Below are 17,754 nucleotides of genomic sequence, written 5' to 3' on the forward strand. Positions count from 1 at the left end.
CACCGAATACCTGCAGTTGGGCACATAGCTCACCTTCCTGTAAGCCAGAAGGGTTCCAAGTGTGCCTGTCACACCAGAGCATCCACATGTCCTGGGAACTTTGTAGAAAGGCCAGTTCTCAGGCCCACCTGCCTAGAACCAGAAGCTCTGGAGGAGGAGGCTGGCCGCAGTGTCTGAACAAGCACTCAAAGCGCCCGAAGCATATCACGGTTGAGAACATTTCCAGTCGTTCGCCACGTCCCTCCCAACAAACGCTTAGTCAATACCCCAACCCAGGGAACTTCCAAAAGTTCAACTTGTCACCATGACACTCCACTCCTTCGAAGCCCTCCTTGGTTCTGATCGCTTTCAGGATGGATCCCAAAATCCATCCCGTACCTTTAGAAATCGTCTCTTTAGTACCCACAATGGGACTTCCCCTGAACATATTGATTAGCAGACCCATGGCCCGATTTTCTTTTCCTCCCTATGTTTTCCCTTAGCCAATTTCCTGCTTTAAAGTTTTGTGGTAGATAGTTTCTGGGCAGGACTTCCTGAGCGCACGACCCTAGCATGTTCAAAGGTCACGTGTACAGCAGCCCAAACCAAGCAACTGGTTGTGCTTCCGATGAGAGCAGTGAATTCACTGAAGCGTGATGGGAAAGACTACTTAGTGTCTATTTCCACACATGTGGGTCCGAATCGTTGGGGAAGGATGACAAGTCAGTCAGCTCCGTCTATTGGCTGTCGGGCCAGAATAGGGACCGGGGCTTGTAGCACGGCTCCTGCCAGTTTGGTGTACCGATGAGTGCCATCCAGAACTGTGTGTTCGTGCTGGGTTAAGAACTGAGTAGCGACTTGACACAGGGGTTTTGTCTGTTTTAGGTAAAAGCATATGTTCCCTTGGCGTTTGCTGTGTAAAATGTCATTTCTCTACCGTTATGGCCCTTTCCCAAAGCCTCCAAATGGGGCCGACTGGAAATTGTAGGGAATTGCTCTCTTGGCACAGATGCTCTGAGATGCACCTTTAGCGCTGAGAGTCCAGGGTGAGACTGCCTGGGTTTGGCTCCTGGATGGGCTGCCCACTAACTGGGGGACCCGGGGCATGTCAGCGAGCCGAGGCTGCTGAATGGGAATGCTAACACTCGCGACGCATGCGGGCTTCTGTCGGATCAAATGACTTGATGTCAGTGCAGGGTGACTTTCAGTGTGCTGTATCTTTTCAGGAGGACCCGGCAGCCCTACTGCAGCACCCAGAGGAGGTAAAGAAGACAGCACGCCCATGGAACGTAGCCCAGGAGCGCCATGCACAGGGAGATCAGACAAGTCAGGATATATATATACCCTTTAGCACCTAGGCAGTGGCACTGAACATGACACAGGTCGACCGCAAGGCAGAAGTGTAGGTGATATTAGACGGATATTAGATATGTAGCTGCAGACATGCTAGGAGTCCTACAAAGATGCTTTGGACTTAGCAACCTCAATTCTGTCCTATCCGGGAAGCCGGATATGCAGAATCCTGCCACTGTGGAAGTAAAACCCTTTCCCCACTGTTGTGTCAGGGACCTCAGAAGGTACAGAGGGCTTCCCAAGAGCAGCTGGCAGTGAGAAGACAAGTGGAGCCTCGACGGCCCCAGGCACCACGTTGGGAGGCAGACCAGGTATGGAAATGCAAGGTGGAAAGCATCTTCTTCCTGACCTGCGGGGAGTTGCCAGTGGCTTCTGAGGAATTAGTTACTCTTCAGTTGGTAGTGCCCGTATTCAGGACCCCCGGTCCTTGTTTGTGGTGGGCTTCATGGCAGTGTTGCTCTAACGTCAGCTCCCACGTGACGGATAGCAGAGCGGGGTGTATTTGGCATTCCCAGATTGCCGCCCTTGGACTTCTGAGACTGGGTCTCGACTGGGATAGGGTCATGCTGTGCCGTCTTGGCTGCAAAGGAGAGCTGAGGCTAGACCATGAACAAAGACGTGCAACAATCGCATGAACCAGTGTAGGGGAAGTACGTTGAAAGCAGAGTGCGGCACAATCTGTTCTGCCCCAGCAAAGCTCCGAGTACAGAGTGAGTGTTGGTTTTCGATGGGACTACTGGGTCAGCGGCCGGTGACACCACCAGAGCCCCAAGCAATGAGAGGCAAGGGGGAGTGTGTTGAGAATGTCATTCAGAGGCCATGGCCGTTGTCATGAAAAAGTCGGGTTCTGTGACGTAACAATTTGACGCGTTAAAATGCATTTCTTCTTCGCTCAAAAAGTTAAATCCTCAGAATGGTACACCTAGAGGTTCTGTAGGAATTCTCTTGGTCTAAGGAGCTTATTCTAAGAGAGCATCCACCACAGAAAGAACCTAATTCCATCGGGCCATGAGAGAGAACTAGCTGAGCGCAGTGGGAATGAGAGGTGGAAAGGTACGAATTGGAATCCCTCCTGTTCTCCTTCCCAGCTGCCTGACCCTAGTTGAAGGCTCCCTAGGCTCCGAACGACGTTTCCTCATCGGTTGCGTGGGAAGGCTATAGATCGACCTTACAGGACTTGAGAAAAGAATCACTGTGCCTGTGATAGTGCAGCGTAGTGGAAGACCCAGGGGGTCCTCAGTCACATCCACTGTCTTAGCACGAGCCGTTTTTTAAAGAACAATTCATTGTGCCAATGAAGTTAGAGTTTAGCCGAGGCGTTTGGTATTTTTGCAGGAATCAGACACATAATAATTCCTGGATTCGAAACAACCGTAGGGGTCACTTTTAGCAGAAATAGGATGATTTGGCACAGTCGGCCAACTCTGTACTACCAAACTGGTTGCCTGTTCGGGGACATAGTATGGATCCTCTGGGAGCTGCCCTCTGAGACGTGTATATTGAGTCTAATGGCATCGGCTCAGGGCACATGGCAAGATGATTTTTGGTATAGAACCTGACGTGATCCTTCAAGGAATCAGAAAATCTTAGTAGGAGTGGGAAACTCTGATTTATTTTATTTGCATCATTCAGGGCATTATGAGATGCAAAATCACCCAGGTAAAAGTAATACAGCGAATGAGATTATTTTAAGTAAGTTTCTCATGGGGTAAGAATCAATGGACTCGGTCACTTTGACACTTTTTGGAGTGGATTGCTCCCTCGTAGTGCACAGAGCCATGACTCTCTGGGCAAAGGCAGCTCGTCCTAGGAGCAGCCAAATCTTGGTGACAAAGAAGGTGAGACGCAGGAATGACAATATGGAGGACTGTAGGCAGGTAAATTCCTGGGTAAGTGAAAGAAAGAATAATCAAGTGTACTGGCCCTGGTTATGGATGGCAAAATTAAGGAGAAGCGGAATGGTTCATCAGTTTTCCTAATTGAAGTGTGAAGCAAAGTGGATTCTTCTATATTCCTGTTAGTAAAAGCTTCCCCGTAGTGTGATCACTGGATCAACCCTTTTAGAGTTATGCCTTCTCTAGGTGATTTGGGGCCCGTGGCCTGTGGGGGTGGGGGGTCGGGGGTCAGGGGTGGGGGGCAAGCTACAGTAAAGTAGCCAAACTGGGATGTCGTCCAATTCTGCCGTCTGGGATGGAGTTTAGAGAAGTCTTTGGACCCGGTTTAAACATGGGTCCTTGAGATCCTCTTCCCAAAAGAAAGTGAGCCTGTTGCCCCGATAGCCACACCCAATCACAAGGAAGAGCCCAGACAGGTGTTTTCTCATTCATGTGCGGGAAAGCTTTGCAATGTGCGCTCTAGGATCTATGGTGAGCCACTGTGTTCCCCAGAACCCCATGTGCATCAGTGTCTGTTGAGATGTGGACGTTTCAGAGGAGAGTGGCTTCTGTTCCACAGGATCGTGCTGCTTTTCATGAAATGTGGTTGTGTTCAATGTGAAGGGGCTCCAATGAGAATGACTGAAATTCCCCAAAGGCGAAACCTATGCTGGGAAATGGAATCTGCGCCAGAATGTTTTGGAGGAGCGGGGTCTATCCTGCTCCATCATTCTGGTCTTGGGAGTCTCCTTCTCTGTGGGCCATGGCCAAAGGGTCTTTCAGCGTGATCCTTGCATCCAGACACTTTAATTTCACCGTGTCCAATTTAATTTAATTTAATTCAAATTTAGTGTATTTAATTTAACCGTGTCATCAGTGAGACAAGTTGAGATCTGTATTGGTCTGTTGGTGGAGTGTGCTTGCCACTGGGTTGACCATGCCTGTCAACCAAAGCTTGACGCTAATATTGAGAAATCTCACCTCCAACTTCTCTCACACTCCTTAACGTATTTATCATATCCATTGTGTGAAGCCGTCAAGAAAGACACATTATGTCTTATTTGATATTCTCTTGGATGTTTTTCACGTCGAAGATATACCAATTCCATCAAGATGATGAGTGTATACTAAGAAAACTACAAGAGGCAGTTCAGGATACACAGAGGCACGTTTCGTAGAATGCCATATGGGTTACACTCCGAGGTCCTGGGTGACTTGGCTTCCAGTCCCAGCCTTGTCACAGACTAGGAGCAATCTTGCAGAAATCACGTAACGTTTCTGAGCCCAGTTCTTTCGTTTTCTTTTTTCCTCTTTGTGGTGGTGGGCGTAGAGGGGTAGAGGGAGAAGGGAGAGAGATGCTGAGGTAGGCTCCACAAGCAGCTCGGAGCCCAACTCGGGCTTTCTACCCACAAGCCTGGGATCATGACCAGAGCCTTAATCAGGAGTCAGAGGCTCACCGGACCGAGTCACCCAGTGGCCCCTCATTTCTCTTTTTCTTCTCAGCAACAGTTGGTGGTCTTGAGACTGAAGCTTTCAGTACAGGTTAGTATATTATTTTCTGGTTCCTTAGGTAAAAAAAAAAAAAAATCTATCTCTCTAACTATCTGTCGTCTATCTATCGATCTAAGAGTGAAAGTTTTCTGGAAGTTTGGGTTTTTAGGAAAGAATTTATATGAGAGCATGGCTCTTGAGGAAACCTGGCACCCAAGGAATTTACTGAGCTTTACCCACGGATTTCAGCCTCTACCCTAAAGGCCTGGAATTTACCTTGTTTTTGATCAGGGTAAAATGACTGGCCCTCATAGGGTTTCTAGTTTCACTTTTTTTCTGTGTCGCTTACGGCGAATATAGTATCTCTACCAGAACTCTATAGCATGGAGCGCCAAATTTAAAAATGCAAAACAAACAAACAGAGAAAAAGCCCTACAGGGCACGAAAAAATGTGCCGTTCTCTAATGGTGTATTTTGGTCCCGTACTTGTTTTAAGCGTAAGGGTGCAATTAGGTACGTCCTGACATTTCACTCTTGTTACTAGCGTGCGTGAGGGACAGTGTGATGAGGGCGGAACGTTCCATTTCTATGAAAGCAACCTCACTGAGCCAAATATTGGAAGACCTCGTGTGATGCAATTCGAGATGCAGAAAACAGGAGTGTGCAAAAGGAAGTAGCAACAATCCCAACCAGGAAATAGCAAGGAGGATAAGAAAATCTTGGGGGAAAGTTCCACGAGAACAAAGTCTTCGGGAAGTGTGGAGAGAAAGTGGCTGGACTCAGGCTTCCATTTTCTGTGGTGGGAACTGCATGAAGAGTTAAATCACCCCTTGGTGATAAAGTCCAAGTATGGTTGAAATGAGAAGTTCATTTTACGTTTTTCTCAGGTGCTGCTGGAGGTCCAGTTTCCACGACCCTGTATGCTGGCAGCATAGGCAGCACCAGAATGGGCCCCACCTTCACCAGGCCTGGGCGCGAAGCAGGTACGTTGAGTTCACAATAAAGGATCGCCTCGATGGCTCAGCAAGTGGTGTCAGGCAATGCTGCTCAGTACAGTCGTGTACGGACTAAAAGACATCTGGCCCGTTACCCTGAGAGGTGATAGCACCTATAGCCTTTTGCAGCGGCTGTTGCGTTTTGTTGGTGGTGGTGGTGGTGTCGTGCTTGCTGTACGTGTTGTACTTGTTGTTGTTGTTGTTTTCACCCTGACGACAAAGGCACAAGGGCCAGAGGCTTCAGAGCAGGCCACACAAAGAAAGGAATCAAAGGCCATGTCTTCCATGGCTTCTTTGCGCCCGTATTCCTGCATTTCACGTCAGGACCCATTGTACAGCATTCGATACTGGGCGTCCAGTGTCAGTGCTTGGTCTGCCAGTGGCTCTGGGCGTAAATTCACTAGCGTGTATATATGAAAGACTCCCATAGCCAATGACATATTTATGGGCCCCTAAACTTTCGGGTTTATGCTCAAAGGGAAAACAGGGGACTCAAATCCCTTTGACACCATGGCAGATGGGTATCTTTCTTCCAAAGAAGGAAGAAAATAATGAAAGGTCTGTCTCAGAAGCGGCAGAGGCAGGATTAGAACCCCGAACCCTTGGCCTCCTCTGGAATGGCTCTGCAGCTCTGGGATCTGTACATAAGAGCATGCATCCAAGAACAACCAAGGAGAATATGCTTGTCTGTGCGCATCGGGGACCGCATTTCAAGTCCTGTTGGTTTCCAGAAGAAAATAGGAGGGCCATTCTGCAAGTGTAGATGATTTTGCTTCAAAGCAAAGAAGCCCGAGTTCCGTTCCCTGCTTCCGCTTAGGCAGTCAGTCACTAATTTCAAGTCCCCGTCCAGTTTCCTCACCTCGGAGTCCCATTTGCCTGGGCTTTGGCTGAGCTGTTGCACGTGTTCCACCGAATACCTGCAGTTGGGCACATAGCTCACCTTCCTGTAAGCCAGAAGGGTTCCAAGTGTGCCTGTCACACCAGAGCATCCACATGTCCTGGGAACTTTGTAGAAAGGCCAGTGCTCAGGCCCACCTGCCTAGAACCAGAAGCTCTGGAGGAGGAGGCCGGCCGCAGTGTCTGAACAAGCACTCAAAGCGCCCGAAGCATATCACGGTTGAGAACATTTCCACTCGTTCGCCACGTCCCTCCCAACTAACGCTTAGTCAATACCCCAACCCAGGGAACTTCCAAAAGTTCAACTTGTCACCATGTCACTCCACTCCTTCGAAGCCCTCCTTGGTTCTGATCGCTTTCAGGATGGATCCCAAAAGTCCATCCCGTACCTTTAGGTATTGTCTCTTTAGTACCCACAATGGGACTTCCCTGACGTATTGATTAGCAGACCCATGGCCCGATTTTCTTTTCCTACCTATGTATTCCCCTAACCAAATTCCTGGTTTAAAGTTTTTCTGGTAGATAGTTTCTGGGCAGGACTTCCTGAGCGCACGACCCTAGCATGTTCAAAGGTCACGTGTACAGCAGCCCAAACCAAGCAACTGGTTGTGCTTCCGATGAGAGCAGTGAATTCACTGAAGCGTGATGGGAAAGACTACTTAGTGTCTATTTCCACACATGTGGGTCCGAATCGTTGGGGAAGGATGACAAGTCAGTCAGCTCCGTCTATTGGCTGTCGGGCCAGAATAGGGACCGGGGCTTGTAGCACGGCTCCTGCCAGTTTGGTGTACCGATGAGTGCCATCCAGAACTGTGTGTTCGTGCTGGGTTAAGAACTGAGTAGCGACTTGACACAGGGGTTTTGTCTGTTTTAGGTAAAAGCATATGTTCCCTTGGCGTTTGCTGTGTAAAATGTCATTTCTCTACCGTTATGGCCCTTTCCCAAAGCCTCCAAATGGGGCCGACTGGAAATTGTAGGGAATTGCTCTCTTGGCACAGATGCTCTGAGATGCACCTTTAGAGTCGAGAGTCCAGGGTGAGACTGCCTGGGTTTGGCTGCTGGATGGGCTGCCCACTAACTGGGGGACCCGGGGCATGTCAGCGAGCCGAGTCTGCTAAATGGGAATGCTAACACTCGTGACGCATGAGGGCTTCTATCGGATCAAATGACTTGATGTCAGTGCAGGGTGACTTTCAGTGTGCTGTATCTTTTCAGGAGGACCCGGCAGCCCTACTGCAGCACCCAGAGGAGGTAAAGAAGACAGCACGCCCATGGAACGTAGCCCAGGAGCGCCATGCACAGGGAGATCAGACAAGTCAGGATATATATATACCCTTTAGCACCTAGGCAGTGGCACTGAACATGACACAGGTCGACCGCAAGGCAGAAGTGTAGGTGATATTAGACGGATATTAGATATGTAGCTGCAGACATGCTAGGAGTCCTACAAAGATGCTTTGGACTTAGCAACCTCAATTCTGTCCTATCCGGGAAGCCGGATATGCAGAATCCTGCCACTGTGGAAGTAAAACCCTTTCCCCACTGTTGTGTCAGGGACCTCAGAAGGTACAGAGGGCTTCCCAAGAGCAGCTGGCAGTGAGAAGACAAGTGGAGCCTCGACGGCCCCAGGCACCACGTTGGGAGGCAGACCAGGTATGGAAATGCAAGGTGGAAAGCATCTTCTTCCTGACCTGCGGGGAGTTGCCAGTGGCTTCTGAGGAATTAGTTACTCTTCAGTTGGTAGTGCCCGTATTCAGGACCCCCGGTCCTTGTTTGTGGTGGGCTTCATGGCAGTGTTGCTCTAACGTCAGCTCCGACGTGACGGATAGCAGAGCGGGGTGTATTTGGCATTCCCAGATTGCCGCCCTTGGACTTCTGAGACTGGGTCTCGACTGGGATAGGGTCATGCTGTGCCGTCTTGGCTGCAAAGGAGAGCTGAGGCTAGACCATGAACAAAGACGTGCAACAATCGCATGAACCAGTGTAGGGGAAGTACGTTGAAAGCAGAGTGCGGCACAATCTGTTCTGCCCCAGCAAAGCTCCGAGTACAGAGTGAGTGTTGGTTTTCGATGGGACTACTGGGTCAGCGGCCGGTGACACCACCAGAGCCCCAAGCAATGAGAGGCAAGGGGGAGTGTGTTGAGAATGTCATTCAGAGGCCATGGCCGTTGTCATGAAAAAGTCGGGTTCTGTGACGTAACAATTTGACGCGTTAAAATGCATTTCTTCTTCGCTCAAAAAGTTAAATCCTCAGAATGGTACACCTAGAGGTTCTGTAGGAATTCTCTTGGTCTAAGGAGCTTATTCTAAGAGAGCATCCACCACAGAAAGAACCTAATTCCATCGGGCCATGAGAGAGAACTAGCTGAGCGCAGTGGGAATGAGAGGTGGAAAGGTACGAATTGGAATCCCTCCTGTTCTCCTTCCCAGCTGCCTGACCCTAGTTGAAGGCTCCCTAGGCTCCGAACGACGTTTCCTCATCGGTTGCGTGGGAAGGCTATAGATCGACCTTACAGGACTTGAGAAAAGAATCACTGTGCCTGTGATAGTGCAGCGTAGTGGAAGACCCAGGGGGTCCTCAGTCACATCCACTGTCTTAGCACGAGCCGTTTTTTAAAGAACAATTCATTGTGCCAATGAAGTTAGAGTTTAGCCGAGGCGTTTGGTATTTTTGCAGGAATCAGACACATAATACTTCCTGGATTCGAAACGACCGTAGGGGTCACTTTTAGCAGAAATAGGATGATTTGGCACAGTCGGCCAACTCTGTACTACCAAACTGGTTGCCTGTTCGGGGACATAGTATGGATCCTCTGGGAGCTGCCCTCTGAGACGTGTATATTGAGTCAAATGGCATCGGCTCAGGGCACATGGCAAGATGATTTTTGGTATAGAACCTGACGTGATCCTTCAAGGAATCAGAAAATCTTAGTAGGAGTGGGAAACTCTGATTTATTTTATTTGCATCATTCAGGGCATTATGAGATGCAAAATCACCCAGGTAAAAGTAATACAGCGAATGAGATTATTTTAAGTAAGTTTCTCATGGGGTAAGAATCAATGGACTCGGTCACTTTGACACTTTTTGGAGTGGATTGCTCCCTCGTAGTGCACAGAGCCATGACTCTCTGGGCAAAGGCAGCTCGTCCTAGGAGCAGCCAAATCTTGGTGACAAAGAAGGTGAGACGCAGGAATGACAATATGGAGGACTGTAGGCAGGTAAATTCCTGGGTAAGTGAAAGAAAGAATAATCAAGTGTACTGGCCCTGGTTATGGATGGCAAAATTAAGGAGAAGCGGAATGGTTCATCAGTTTTCCTAATTGAAGTGTGAAGCAAAGTGGATTCTTCTATATTCCTGTTAGTAAAAGCTTCCCCGTAGTGTGATCACTGGATCAACCCTTTTAGAGTTATGCCTTCTCTAGGTGATTTGGGGCCCGTGGCCTGTGGGGGTGGGGGGTCGGGGGTCAGGGGTGGGGGGCAAGCTACAGTAAAGTAGCCAAACTGGGATGTCGTCCAATTCTGCCGTCTGGGATGGAGTTTAGAGAAGTCTTTGGACCCGGTTTAAACATGGGTCCTTGAGATCCTCTTCCCAAAAGAAAGTGAGCCTGTTGCCCCGATAGCCACACCCAATCACAAGGAAGAGCCCAGACAGGTGTTTTCTCATTCATGTGCGGGAAAGCTTTGCAATGTGCGCTCTAGGATCTATGGTGAGCCACTGTGTTCCCCAGAACCCCATGTGCATCAGTGTCTGTTGAGATGTGGACGTTTCAGAGGAGAGTGGCTTCTGTTCCACAGGATCGTGCTGCTTCTCATGAAATGTGGTTGTGTTCAATGTGAAGGGGCTCCAATGAGAATGACTGAAATTCCCCAAAGGCGAAACCTATGCTGGGAAATGGAATCTGCGCCAGAATGTTTTGGAGGAGCGGGGTCTATCCTGCTCCATCATTCTGGTCTTGGGAGTCTCCTTCTCTGTGGGCCATGGCCAAAGGGTCTTTCAGCGTGATCCTTGCATCCAGACACTTTAATTTCACCGTGTCCAATTTAATTTAATTTAATTCAAATTTAGTGTATTTAATTTAACCGTGTCATCAGTGAGACAAGTTGAGATCTGTATTGGTCTGTTGGTGGAGTGTGCTTGCCACTGGGTTGACCATGCCTGTCAACCAAAGCTTGACGCTAATATTGAGAAATCTCACCTCCAACTTCTCTCACACTCCTTAACGTATTTATCATATCCATTGTGTGAAGCCGTCAAGAAAGACACATTATGTCTTATTTGATATTCTCTTGGATGTTTTTCACGTCGAAGATATACCAATTCCATCAAGATGATGAGTGTATACTAAGAAAACTACAAGAGGCAGTTCAGGATACACAGAGGCACGTTTCGTAGAATGCCATATGGGTTACACTCCGAGGTCCTGGGTGACTTGGCTTCCAGTCCCAGCCTTGTCACAGACTAGGAGCAATCTTGCAGAAATCACGTAACGTTTCTGAGCCCAGTTCTTTCGTTTTCTTTTTTCCTCTTTGTGGTGGTGGGCGTAGAGGGGTAGAGGGAGAAGGGAGAGAGATGCTGAGGTAGGCTCCACAAGCAGCTCGGAGCCCAACTCGGGCTTTCTACCCACAAGCCTGGGATCATGACCAGAGCCTTAATCAGGAGTCAGAGGCTCACCGGACCGAGTCACCCAGTGGCCCCTCATTTCTCTTTTTCTTCTCAGCAACAGTTGGTGGTCTTGAGACTGAAGCTTTCAGTACAGGTTAGTATATTATTTTCTGGTTCCTTAGGTAAAAAAAAAAAAAAATCTATCTCTCTAACTATCTGTCGTCTATCTATCGATCTAAGAGTGAAAGTTTTCTGGAAGTTTGGGTTTTTAGGAAAGAATTTATATGAGAGCATGGCTCTTGAGGAAACCTGGCACCCAAGGAATTTACTGAGCTTTACCCACGGATTTCAGCCTCTACCCTAAAGGCCTGGAATTTACCTTGTTTTTGATCAGGGTAAAATGACTGGCCCTCATAGGGTTTCTAGTTTCACTTTTTTTCTGTGTCGCTTACGGCGAATATAGTATCTCTACCAGAACTCTATAGCATGGAGCGCCAAATTTAAAAATGCAAAACAAACAAACAGAGAAAAAGCCCTACAGGGCACGAAAAAATGTGCCGTTCTCTAATGGTGTATTTTGGTCCCGTACTTGTTTTAAGCGTAAGGGTGCAATTAGGTACGTCCTGACATTTCACTCTTGTTACTAGCGTGCGTGAGGGACAGTGTGATGAGGGCGGAACGTTCCATTTCTATGAAAGCAACCTCACTGAGCCAAATATTGGAAGACCTCGTGTGATGCAATTCGAGATGCAGAAAACAGGAGTGTGCAAAAGGAAGTAGCAACAATCCCAACCAGGAAATAGCAAGGAGGATAAGAAAATCTTGGGGGAAAGTTCCACGAGAACAAAGTCTTCGGGAAGTGTGGAGAGAAAGTGGCTGGACTCAGGCTTCCATTTTCTGTGGTGGGAACTGCATGAAGAGTTAAATCACCCCTTGGTGATAAAGTCCAAGTATGGTTGAAATGAGAAGTTCATTTTACGTTTTTCTCAGGTGCTGCTGGAGGTCCAGTTTCCACGACCCTGTATGCTGGCAGCATAGGCAGCACCAGAATGGGCCCCACCTTCACCAGGCCTGGGCGCGAAGCAGGTACGTTGAGTTCACAATAAAGGATCGCCTCGATGGCTCAGCAAGTGGTGTCAGGCAATGCTGCTCAGTACAGTCGTGTACGGACTAAAAGACATCTGGCCCGTTACCCTGAGAGGTGATAGCACCTATAGCCTTTTGCAGCGGCTGTTGCGTTTTGTTGGTGGTGGTGGTGGTGTCGTGCTTGCTGTACGTGTTGTACTTGTTGTTGTTGTTGTTTTCACCCTGACGACAAAGGCACAAGGGCCAGAGGCTTCAGAGCAGGCCACACAAAGAAAGGAATCAAAGGCCATGTCTTCCATGGCTTCTTTGCGCCCGTATTCCTGCATTTCACGTCAGGACCCATTGTACAGCATTCGATACTGGGCGTCCAGTGTCAGTGCTTGGTCTGCCAGTGGCTCTGGGCGTAAATTCACTAGCGTGTATATATGAAAGACTCCCATAGCCAATGACATATTTATGGGCCCCTAAACTTTCGGGTTTATGCTCAAAGGGAAAACAGGGGACTCAAATCCCTTTGACACCATGGCAGATGGGTATCTTTCTTCCAAAGAAGGAAGAAAATAATGAAAGGTCTGTCTCAGAAGCGGCAGAGGCAGGATTAGAACCCCGAACCCTTGGCCTCCTCTGGAATGGCTCCGCAGCTCTGGGATCTGTACATAAGAGCATGCATCCAAGAACAACCAAGGAGAATATGCTTGTCTGTGCGCATCGGGGACCGCATTTCAAGTCCTGTTGGTTTCCAGAAGAAAATAGGAGGGCCATTCTGCAAGTGTAGATGATTTTGCTTCAAAGCAAAGAAGCCCGAGTTCAGTTCCCTGCTTCCGCTTAGGCAGTCAGTCACTAATTTCAAGTCCCCGTCCAGTTTCCTCACCTCGGAGTCCCATTTGCCTGGGCTTTGGCTGAGCTGTTGCACGTGTTCCACCGAATACCTGCAGTTGGGCACATAGCTCACCTTCCTGTAAGCCAGAAGGGTTCCAAGTGTGCCTGTCACACCAGAGCATCCACATGTCCTGGGAACTTTGTAGAAAGGCCAGTGCTCAGGCCCACCTGCCTAGAACCAGAAGCTCTGGAGGAGGAGGCCGGCCGCAGTGTCTGAACAAGCACTCAAAGCGCCCGAAGCATATCACGGTTGAGAACATTTCCACTCGTTCGCCACGTCCCTCCCAACTAACGCTTAGTCAATACCCCAACCCAGGGAACTTCCAAAAGTTCAACTTGTCACCATGTCACTCCACTCCTTCGAAGCCCTCCTTGGTTCTGATCGCTTTCAGGATGGATCCCAAAAGTCCATCCCGTACCTTTAGGTATTGTCTCTTTAGTACCCACAATGGGACTTCCCTGACGTATTGATTAGCAGACCCATGGCCCGATTTTCTTTTCCTACCTATGTATTCCCCTAACCAAATTCCTGGTTTAAAGTTTTTCTGGTAGATAGTTTCTGGGCAGGACTTCCTGAGCGCACGACCCTAGCATGTTCAAAGGTCACGTGTACAGCAGCCCAAACCAAGCAACTGGTTGTGCTTCCGATGAGAGCAGTGAATTCACTGAAGCGTGATGGGAAAGACTACTTAGTGTCTATTTCCACACATGTGGGTCCGAATCGTTGGGGAAGGATGACAAGTCAGTCAGCTCCGTCTATTGGCTGTCGGGCCAGAATAGGGACCGGGGCTTGTAGCACGGCTCCTGCCAGTTTGGTGTACCGATGAGTGCCATCCAGAACTGTGTGTTCTTGCTGGGTTAAGAACTGAGTAGCGACTTGACACAGGGGTTTTGTCTGTTTTAGGTAAAAGCATATGTTCCCTTGGCGTTTGCTGTGTAAAATGTCATTTCTCTACCGTTATGGCCCTTTCCCAAAGCCTCCAAATGGGGCCGACTGGAAATTGTAGGGAATTGCTCTCTTGGCACAGATGCTCTGAGATGCACCTTTAGAGTCGAGAGTCCAGGGTGAGACTGCCTGGGTTTGGCTGCTGGATGGGCTGCCCACTAACTGGGGGACCCGGGGCATGTCAGCGAGCCGAGTCTGCTAAATGGGAATGCTAACACTCGTGACGCATGAGGGCTTCTATCGGATCAAATGACTTGATGTCAGTGCAGGGTGACTTTCAGTGTGCTGTATCTTTTCAGGAGGACCCGGCAGCCCTACTGCAGCACCCAGAGGAGGTAAAGAAGACAGCACGCCCATGGAACGTAGCCCAGGAGCGCCATGCACAGGGAGATCAGACAAGTCAGGATATATATATACCCTTTAGCACCTAGGCAGTGGCACTGAACATGACACAGGTCGACCGCAAGGCAGAAGTGTAGGTGATATTAGACGGATATTAGATATGTAGCTGCAGACATGCTAGGAGTCCTACAAAGATGCTTTGGACTTAGCAACCTCAATTCTGGCCTATCCGGGAAGCCGGATATGCAGAATCCTGCCACTGTGGAAGTAAAACCCTTTCCCCACTGTTGTGTCAGGGACCTCAGAAGGTACAGAGGGCTTCCCAAGAGCAGCTGGCAGTGAGAAGACAAGTGGAGCCTCGACGGCCCCAGGCACCACGTTGGGAGGCAGACCAGGTATGGAAATGCAAGGTGGAAAGCATCTTCTTCCTGACCTGCGGGGAGTTGCCAGTGGCTTCTGAGGAATTAGTTACTCTTCAGTTGGTAGTGCCCGTATTCAGGACCCCCGGTCCTTGTTTGTGGTGGGCTTCATGGCAGTGTTGCTCTAACGTCAGCTCCGACGTGACGGATAGCAGAGCGGGGTGTATTTGGCATTCCCAGATTGCCGCCCTTGGACTTCTGAGACTGGGTCTCGACTGGGATAGGGTCATGCTGTGCCGTCTTGGCTGCAAAGGAGAGCTGAGGCTAGACCATGAACAAAGACGTGCAACAATTGCATGAACCAGTGTAGGGGAAGTACGTTGAAAGCAGAGTGCGGCACAATCTGTTCTGCCCCAGCAAAGCTCCGAGTACAGAGTGAGTGTTGGTTTTCGATGGGACTACTGGGTCAGCGGCCGGTGACACCACCAGAGCCCCAAGCAATGAGAGGCAAGGGGGAGTGTGTTGAGAATGTCATTCAGAGGCCATGGCCGTTGTCATGAAAAAGTCGGGTTCTGTGACGTAACAATTTGACGCGTTAAAATGCATTTCTTCTTCGCTCAAAAAGTTAAATCCTCAGAATGGTACACCTAGAGGTTCTGTAGGAATTCTCTTGGTCTAAGGAGCTTATTCTAAGAGAGCATCCACCACAGAAAGAACCTAATTCCATCGGGCCATGAGAGAGAACTAGCTGAGCGCAGTGGGAATGAGAGGTGGAAAGGTACGAATTGGAATCCCTCCTGTTCTCCTTCCCAGCTGCCTGACCCTAGTTGAAGGCTCCCTAGGCTCCGAACGACGTTTCCTCATCGGTTGCGTGGGAAGGCTATAGATCGACCTTACAGGACTTGAGAAAAGAATCACTGTGCCTGTGATAGTGCAGCGTAGTGGAAGACCCAGGGGGTCCTCAGTCACATCCACTGTCTTAGCACGAGCCGTTTTTTAAAGAACAATTCATTGTGCCAATGAAGTTAGAGTTTAGCCGAGGCGTTTGGTATTTTTGCAGGAATCAGACACATAATACTTCCTGGATTCGAAACGACCGTAGGGGTCACTTTTAGCAGAAATAGGATGATTTGGCACAGTCGGCCAACTCTGTACTACCAAACTGGTTGCCTGTTCGGGGACATAGTATGGATCCTCTGGGAGCTGCCCTCTGAGACGTGTATATTGAGTCAAATGGCATCGGCTCAGGGCACATGGCAAGATGATTTTTGGTATAGAACCTGACGTGATCCTTCAAGGAATCAGAAAATCTTAGTAGGAGTGGGAAACTCTGATTTATTTTATTTGCATCATTCAGGGCATTATGAGATGCAAAATCACCCAGGTAAAAGTAATACAGCGAATGAGATTATTTTAAGTAAGTTTCTCATGGGGTAAGAATCAATGGACTCGGTCACTTTGACACTTTTTGGAGTGGATTGCTCCCTCGTAGTGCACAGAGCCATGACTCTCTGGGCAAAGGCAGCTCGTCCTAGGAGCAGCCAAATCTTGGTGACAAAGAAGGTGAGACGCAGGAATGACAATATGGAGGACTGTAGGCAGGTAAATTCCTGGGTAAGTGAAAGAAAGAATAATCAAGTGTACTGGCCCTGGTTATGGATGGCAAAATTAAGGAGAAGCGGAATGGTTCATCAGTTTTCCTAATTGAAGTGTGAAGCAAAGTGGATTCTTCTATATTCCTGTTAGTAAAAGCTTCCCCGTAGTGTGATCACTGGATCAACCCTTTTAGAGTTATGCCTTCTCTAGGTGATTTGGGGCCCGTGGCCTGTGGGGGTGGGGGGTCGGGGGTCAGGGGTGGGGGGCAAGCTACAGTAAAGTAGCCAAACTGGGATGTCGTCCAATTCTGCCGTCTGGGATGGAGTTTAGAGAAGTCTTTGGACCCGGTTTAAACATGGGTCCTTGAGATCCTCTTCCCAAAAGAAAGTGAGCCTGTTGCCCCGATAGCCACACCCAATCACAAGGAAGAGCCCAGACAGGTGTTTTCTCATTCATGTGCGGGAAAGCTTTGCAATGTGCGCTCTAGGATCTATGGTGAGCCACTGTGTTCCCCAGAACCCCATGTGCATCAGTGTCTGTTGAGATGTGGACGTTTCAGAGGAGAGTGGCTTCTGTTCCACAGGATCGTGCTGCTTCTCATGAAATGTGGTTGTGTTCAATGTGAAGGGGCTCCAATGAGAATGACTGAAATTCCCCAAAGGCGAAACCTATGCTGGGAAATGGAATCTGCGCCAGAATGTTTTGGAGGAGCGGGGTCTATCCTGCTCCATCATTCTGGTCTTGGGAGTCTCCTTCTCTGTGGGCCATGGCCAAAGGGTCTTTCAGCGTGATCCTTGCATCCAGACACTTTAATTTCACCGTGTCCAATTTAATTTAATTTAATTCAAATTTAGTGTATTTAATTTAACCGTGTCATCAGTGAGACAAGTTGAGATCTGTATTGGTCTGTTGGTGGAGTGTGCTTGCCACTGGGTTGACCATGCCTGTCAACCAAAGCTTGACGCTAATATTGAGAAATCTCACCTCCAACTTCTCTCACACTCCTTAACGTATTTATCATATCCATTGTGTGAAGCCGTCAAGAAAGACACATTATGTCTTATTTGATATTCTCTTGGATGTTTTTCACGTCGAAGATATACCAATTCCATCAAGATGATGAGTGTATACTAAGAAAACTACAAGAGGCAGTTCAGGATACACAGAGGCACGTTTCGTAGAATGCCATATGGGTTACACTCCGAGGTCCTGGGTGACTTGGCTTCCAGTCCCAGCCTTGTCACAGACTAGGAGCAATCTTGCAGAAATCACGTAACGTTTCTGAGCCCAGTTCTTTCGTTTTCTTTTTTCCTCTTTGTGGTGGTGGGCGTAGAGGGGTAGAGGGAGAAGGGA

The sequence above is a fragment of the Eumetopias jubatus genome, unplaced genomic scaffold (genome assembly GCF_037043125.1).
Source record: "Eumetopias jubatus isolate StellerSeaLion01/CBP00866 unplaced genomic scaffold, mEumJub1_p1.0 scaffold_8, whole genome shotgun sequence".
NCBI lineage: Eukaryota > Metazoa > Chordata > Mammalia > Carnivora > Otariidae > Eumetopias > Eumetopias jubatus.